Source organism: Grammomys surdaster, unplaced genomic scaffold (assembly GCF_004785775.1).
Source record: "Grammomys surdaster isolate TR1022 unplaced genomic scaffold, NIH_TR_1.0 62, whole genome shotgun sequence".
Lineage (NCBI taxonomy): Eukaryota > Metazoa > Chordata > Mammalia > Rodentia > Muridae > Grammomys > Grammomys surdaster.
The window spans coordinates 18,231,974-18,240,293 of record NW_021604564.1 but is presented as its reverse complement, the minus strand read 5'-3'; positions in this window follow the sequence as shown (position 1 = coordinate 18,240,293).

Here is an 8,320-nt window from a genome sequence, read left to right as displayed (position 1 = left end):
CACACACACACACACACACACACACACACACACACACACACACACACCACAAATAACATACATCCAGTCCAACCAGCTCTTGACTGAAGTAGAAGTTAAAAGGTGTTTGATTCTCCCCTATGCCCTGTGTTCATATTCTACACAGCACTCAGAAAAATACTTCCAAATTGTAAATAGCATCCCTCTGTAGTTACAGTAAAATCTAAACGTCCATGTGAAGCCCACCTCACCCTGCTTCCCAATCCCAAAGCCCCTCTGTGCAAGTTATTCTCCACAACGTTTTAGCTTCATTTTTTTCCTTTCAATGGAAACATCTACTTTCTCAGTGTATACACCACTTGAACCATAGAAATATGAAACTAGGCCTGGGGGGGGGCGGTGGCAGTGCTCCATGCCTAGAACCCATGAAAAACATTGTGCATGCGGGCACACACCTGTAATCCCAGCACCAAGGTGAAGAGTCAGGTGGCTCCCAAGGGCTTCCTGGCCAGGCAGCCTAGCCTACCTGGTGATTCTTGGATTAGGGAGAGAAAATAAGTGCCTCAGGCTGATGTTGTTCTCTGCCTCCACATGCATACACACGGACCCATATGAACACACACACACATAGTTACACAATGTAAACCCGTCATCATCTTCTGTCATATTAGTTAATTATACTTTTCTTATTACTTCATTAACACATTTATATTTTGTTTCCTCTATGAGAAGATGTAATCACCCTGGCCCCATGATCCTCTCTATCATGCTTGTGAAGGTATGTGACGGTGTTATCTATGCCTACGATGGCACTCAGTGAATTCTATTAGTGGATGAATCACTTCCCCAAGACCTCCTGGAATTCATCATGCTGTGTGTGTATGTCTTTGTCATAACCATCTTATTAAATGGAGATTTTTAAAAATTAATTATTTTATTTACATTCCAAATGCTGCCCCCTCCTGGTCCCCTCTCCCAGAGTTCTTCACTCCATCTCTGTCCCCTTTACCTCTAAGAGGGTGCTCCTCCACTCCTCCCACCCTCCACCCCTCACATCTCCCTTCCTGGGGTCTCCACAGGATTAGGCACATCCCCACTCACTGAGGCCAGACAAGGCAGTCCTCTGCTCCAAATGTGCCCAGGCCATGAATCAGCCCATGAACGCTCTTTAGTTGGTGGGTTAGTCTCTGAGAGCTCCCAGGGGTCCAGGTTAAATGACACTGTTGGTGGAAATTGCTTTTGAAATGAAACTTCTTTATTGTGAAACCTTAAACAAAACCACCCAGCGATAAGAAAGTAAAAAGGAAGGCAGGAGAAATGGCGCAGTAACTGAGCACATGGCCTGCTCTCACAAAGGCCCACACTTCATTCACAACCACCTGTAACTCCAGCTCTAGGAGTCCAAGGTTCTCTTCTGGTCTTCCTGTGGGGCACACGAATCCACATAAGTACACACACATATGCATACAATAACTTTTAAGTCTTTAAAATTTACTTTAAAAGGAGATGCTGACATATTTTCGTACAGTTAACACAACAATTAGGAATATATTTGCTTTCTTTGGTTGTTACGTTTTGTTCTTGAGGTAAATTCCTAGAGATAGGATTAGTGAGTCAGGATGTCATTCATTTGATTGGGAGGTTGGTGGGGGGGTGGGGGGGTGAGAGCTCAATGGTCAGGGGTTCTTGTCTGTTTGTCATTCATTTGATTGGGAGGTTGGCGGTGGGGTTGGGGGTGAGAGCTCAGTGGTCAGGGGTTCTTGTCCATTCCCAAAGGACTAGATCGATTCCCAGCACTCCAACAGTGGCTCACAACCACTTGTATCTCCAGTTCTAGGGCATACAGTGCCATTTTCTGACCATCAAATGGACCAGATACACAGACATATGTGCAGGCAAAATACAGCACTCATAAACAAAACAAAACACAATTAAATGGCTGCTGACTACTCCTAAGCTGCCCTTATTGCTTCAGCTCCAAGTTTGTAAATGCTTCTAAGCACCTGCACACTCTCACTCTCGCCAGAAGTATCTGGATATGTTTATTTTCCATGCAAATGATACATCTGTGATAATGGAGACAAATACAAGGTATTTTCTTTGTTCATTTAGTTTTTGTCATCATGATTCCTGCTGAGGCGGATGCTGCTGTGGTTCTGAGGTGAGCTGGTGTTTTTATACTTCATGTAGTAAAATGACAGGAACACAGTTTAGTCCTATGTGGTCTGTGCATGTGATGGAATTTGTCTTCTTCTTATACTGATTTATAAGAATTCTCCATGCATTCAAATACCATGCTTTTTTATAATGTTTTACACATACTTTCCACTTGTTTTTTTTTTTTTTCCTTTTTTCTAGCATCTTATGATACATTTACTCTGGACATAAAATGTCTTAAAGTCAAATACTATTTTAAAAATATTCCCATTGTGTGCTATTAGATGTCTTCCCTTTGTCTCGATTCTTATTCCCTGGGCATCACACGAAACTTGGGAGAGCCAGCCTGGGCGTGTCACTTTCCCTCATCTGCATATTTAGTGGTAGTCTCTCTATAAGCACGTTTCCACTGTGACTTATTTCCCTAGTCCCTTCTGGGGACTTGTGTATTTTTAATATGTTATTAGAAAAGTGATATAATTTATAATATCGCACAGTATCCTTGGGCACATTCATCGACATGCTTCTTGGGCATATTCGTGAGATGAAGTTGTGAACTACTGACTCAGAGGACACCAGCTTGCTCTTATGCAATTGTGCGGTGTTGTGTCTTCCAGTCAGGCTTGACTGTCCTTACAGCATCTTCATCAACAGGCAAATGTATCTCCACCTCTCAGAGAATGAGAAAATAAGCATTGTTCCTACAGTTGAGCTATTTATATTCACGCTTATAAAAACTGCTTGCCTGGGGAGATTACACAATAGAAGCACTTGCTGTCCAACCTTGAGCACCCAGGTTCTGTCACTGGAATTGTCCAGAAGCTTGTGGGCCAGCCATTTCAGAGAAGTAACGGAGTAGCAGAAACAAAAGCCTGCTGCAGCAAGGTGGGAGAGGAGGGCTGCACCTACATGTTGTCCAGCAAGCTTCACGTACACTTTCTGGTATAGGCATGCTTGAACTCACCCATGGGTGCACATGCACAAGTACATATTTGTGAAAGCTTGTTCTTCTTCTTACATATTTTCCTGTATGTTTTTACTCATCTTCTTATTGAGTTACAGATCCTTAATACATACTTTGAAATGTAACCTTTCCCTTGATGTGAGTGAGTGTGTCTTTCCATTTGCTGTTGATGGCTCATTTACTTTGCCTGTGTTCTTTTTTTGGTAAGTAATTTAAAAAAATTAACATTGTGCAACTCTGTTGGGGTTCAGGAAACACCACACAAACCATATGAACACTGATCTCAGTTAAGCAAGAATAGTTTATTGAATACACACCCTAGTACTGGTCAGACCAGGACATAGCTCAGAATTATCTGAATGATGACAATGGAGATCTTTTTCTGTCAGCTTATAAAGGAAATATGAGTTCATGTGCAATGAGTTCATATGCAGGTGCAGGAAGTGTTGCTCGGTGGTCAGCTCAACAGTTCATATTGACCTTTGATTGGATAAAGTTTTGTGGAATTTTTTAAGATTAGCAAACCTCATACAGAACATTCAGAACATACAGAACAAAACAGGGTATGTGGTCAGCATGTCTTTGCTCTGAGCTAAGTTACTTCTCCATGTCAATGACTGGTCAGGCATGTTACAGCAACAATATGAAATAGTTGGCAAGCCTGGAACAAAATGGCTACAGCTATTCTGGGGGTGAGGTGGGGGGTCAGACCATAACACACAACGCATTGGTTCTCCTTCAATAACGTCAGGGTTTTGTAAATATGAAGGCCATTCTTATTCTATAGCTATGGGGAGACATACCATTGGGGTCTTATTTATTTCGACACTGATGTCTTACATTTAAACCTCCTACTCTGAGATCTCTTTCTAACTAAGAAGAAATGATGAACTGATTTGCTCTACACCTGCATGGGTTCTCAGGGGCTTAAGCTAATGACTGATGTGCCTCTGATGTCAGACTGTAAGTGTTTTATGCTTTTGTTTGTGTTTCTGGGCTCCTCTGTCTACGAATTCACAGTCTAACATAACCATTTTGTTTTTTCAATATAAAATTTTAAAGTAGGGCCAGTCTTTCACCACACCAATCTATCTCTATGTAATTTATAGAAAGGGACAGGACAGTGGTTAAAATCTTCTAGAGGATCAGGGTTTTGCTTCTAACATCCACCAGCCCACCACATTCTGTAACTCCTGCTCCAGGGGATCTGATACCCTAATTTGGCCTCCAAGGCAACCAGACATATGGTGCACATAAATACATCTGTGCTAAGCACTCAGATCATAATAAATAAATCCTTTAAAACAAGCAATCCTAAAATATTAAAATTTGAGACAAAATATAAAGTAAAAAGTTCATAATAAAATAGATTCTCTGTTATTTCTGCATTAGTGTTTTCTCTAATCAATTTAGCTTATTGAGTTAACAAAAGGGCTGTTGATCCATTTTTGGGTGTTATATTTTATTGACAGACTCATCATTGTAATGAATCCAACTTCATTGCTGATACTCATTTCTTCAGACTTATGCCCAGCCTAGCTGCTGTCACACTTGGATTCTTTGCTGGTTGAAGAATTCAGTCCTTTTAGGTGGGTTGGAATTGTTGGTGTGTGTGTATCTCCTGCGTGGAAGCTTGGGTTACTGAGCATTGTCTGTGTGTTTCAGGAACCCTTGGCTAGCTCACACTTTCACTCCTGTACATACACATAGGTACCCATCTTCTCATAGCTTCACCAATGCACAGTATTGTCCAACTTTCTTTTCTTTTCTTTCTTTTTGAATTTTGAGACACGGTCTCCCTACATAGTTCTGGCTAGCCTGGAACTCAGAGAGATTTGCCTGCCTCTGCTTTCTTGAGTTCTGGGATTAAAGGCATGAGCCACCATGACTGATTTGTCTGATTTTCAGTATTTGCCATTATTATGGGTATAAAGTCATTTTATTTTGCATTTTCAAGAGAAATGGGGTGGGGGAAGATAAACTCTGTTACTGTGTTTATGTTTAAAAATGTAATTGGGGACTGCAGAGATGGCTCAGCAGTTAAGAGTGCAGCGTGAACATAGTTGAGCATGTGTCCCTGTGGTACATAGTAGGGCATCTTTTGGCTTTAAGCCCAGGAGTGGTATAGCTGGGTCTTGAGGTAGAACTATTCTCAGTTTTCTGAGATACTGCCAATTTGATTTCCAGTGTAGCTGTACAAGTTTGCACTCCTGAATCAGCAGTGGAAGAGCGTTCGCCTTGGTCCACATCTTCACCAGCATGTGGTGTTGCTTGAGTTTTTGATCTTAGCTATTCTGAGGGGTACAAGGTAGAATCTCAGGGTCATTTTCATTTGCATGTCCCTGACGACTAAGGATGTTGAATATTTCTTCAGTTCTTCCCAGCCATTTGAGATTCCTCTGTTGAGAATTTTCTGTTTAGCTCTGTACTCCATTTTTTAAAATTGTGTTATTTGGTTTGTTGGTGCCTCACTTCTTGAGTTCTTTATTTAATTTAGATATTAGGCCTTTGTCTGATGTAGAGTTGGTGAAGATCCTTTCCCAATCTGCAGGCTGCTGTTTTGTCCTATTGACAATGTCCTTTGCCTTACAGAAGCTTTTCCTTCATGAGGTCCCAGTTATCAATTGTTGATCTTAGTGCCTGAGCTACTAGTATTCTGTTCAGGAAGTTGTCTCTTGTACCAATGCTTTCAAGATTATTCCTCACGCTCTCTTCTATGACTTTTAGTGTTCCTGGTTTTATGTTGAGGTCTTTGATTCACTTTGACTTGAGTTTTGTGTAGCATGATAAATGTGGACCTACTTGCATTCTTCTACATACAGACATCCAGTTAGACCAGCACCACTTGTTGAAGATGCTTTCTTCCCTCCATTGTATGGCTTTGACTTTTTTTTTTTTTTTATCAAAATCCAGGTGTCCATTGGTGTTTAAGTTTGTTTCTAGGTCTTTGATTTGATTCTATTTGATCATCCTGGCTGTTTTTATACCAATACCATGCAGGCCTTACTACTACTGCTCTATAGAACAGCTTGAGGTCAGAGATGATGATATCTCCAGCAGTTCCTTTATTATATAGGATTGCTTTTGCTATAATGGTTTCTTTTTCTGTATGAATTTGAGAATTGTTCTTTCAAGGTCTGTAAAGAATTGTGTTGAGATTTTAATGGAATTGCATAGTTCTACCCCAACACCTAGCTATTTTGCTCCTGGGCATATGCCTGATACTAGTCTGTACCACAAAGACACTTTTATTCAAAGTAGCCAGGAATTGGAAACACCCCAGATACCCCTCACTGAGGAATGGATTAAAAAATGTGGTTCATTTACACAATGGAATACTACTCAGCTATTAAGAAACAGGCATCATGAAATTTGCAGGCAAATGGATAAAACCAGAAAATACCATTCTGAGTGAGATAATCCTCACTCAAATCCAAAAGGACATGTGTGGTATGTGCTCACTTATAGGTGGATATTTGCCACAAAATACAGGATACCCATGCTACAATTTGTAGACCGAAAGGAGTCAAATAATAAGGAGGTCACAAGGGAGGATGTTTGAATCTTACTTAGAAGGGGAAATAGTCATTAGAGGTGGATAGAGGGAGGGAACTGAGTGGGAGAGAGGATGGGTAGGGGAAGGGGAGTAATTATAGGCAGAGTCTGGGAGAGAGAGCCAGGGGAGTGACCTGAAATGGGAACAGGCAAGGAATAGAGGGCATCTCTAAAATGTGCCAGAGAAGCCAGGCGGTGGTGGCGCACGCCTTTAATCCAAACACTTGGGAGGCAGAGGCAGGTGGATTTCTGAGTTTGAGGCCAGACTGGTCTACAGAGTGAGTTCCAGGACAGCCAGGGCTATACAGAGAAACCCTGCCTTGAAAAACAAAACAAAACAAACAAACAAAAAAGTGCCTTAGACCTGGAATGAGGGAGGCTCCAGGGAGTCTATGGTGATGACTCTAGCTGAGACTCCTAACAGTGGGAGATTTGGAGCTTGAAGAGGCCACCTCATGGAGACAGCAGGACTTTCAGTGGAGGAATTTCAACCCACAAACAAAACCTTCAACTCAAAATTAGTCCTGTCTACAAGAATCGCAGAGATCAAGATGGAGCAGAGATTGAGAGAATGGCCAACCAATGACTGCCCCAACTTGAGACCCATCCCATGGGCAAGTACCAATCCCTGACACTATTAATGATGCTCTGTTATGCTTACAGACAGGAGTCTAGCACAACTGTCCTCTGAGAAATTCCACCCGGCAGCTGGTGGAAACAAATGCAGAGAGTCACGGTCAAACATTAGATGGAGCTCAGGGAGTCTTATGGAAGAGTTGGGAGAAGAATGAGGAAACCCTGAGGGGATAGGAACTCCACCAGAAGATCAAGAGAGTCAACTAACCTGGACCCTTGGGTACTCCCAGAGACTGAACCACCAACAAAGGAAGTGGGCTGGACCTAGCTTGCCCTCTCACACCCCTCCCATACATAGCAGATGTGCAGCATGGTCTTTATGTGGATCCCCAAACAACTGGAAAGAGTGTTTATCATGACTCTGTTGCCTGCCTGTGGAATCCATTCCCCTAACTGGGCTGCCTTGTCTGGCCTCAGTGGGAGGGATGTGCTTAGTCCTGCACTGCCTTGAGATGCCAGGGTAGGTTGGTACCCAGGAGGGACCTCTCACTTCTCAGAGGTGAAAGGGAAGAAGGTAAAGTAAATAAATAAATAAATTTATGAAAAAGACTTAATCTCCATTCTGAACATCCATGTCAGGCAGCTTATAAGTGCCTATAAATCCAGCTCGAGGAAATCTGATGCCCTGTTCTGATATCTTCACGAACCTCAATTTATGTGCAGCCCCTGCCCACCCCAATATAAAAAGTAAAAGTAAAACTAATCAAAATAAAGAAAAGAAGCCGCTTTACTCTGACCATCAACAGCCTCTTCAAGTAACAGAAGCTCAATACCAAACGGTGAGATTTAACACAGGTGTGGTGTGTGACCTTTGTAACACAGGTGTGGTGTGTGACCCTCTGTCTGTGTTCTGTAACACAGGTGTGGTGTGTGACCCTCTGTCTGTGTTCTGTAACACAGGTGTGGTGTGTGACCCTCTGCCTGTGCTCTGTTACACAGGTGTGGTGTGTGACCTTTGTAACACAGGTGTGGTGTGTGACCCTCTGTCTGTGCTCTGTAACACAGGTGTGGTGTGTGACCCTCTGCCTG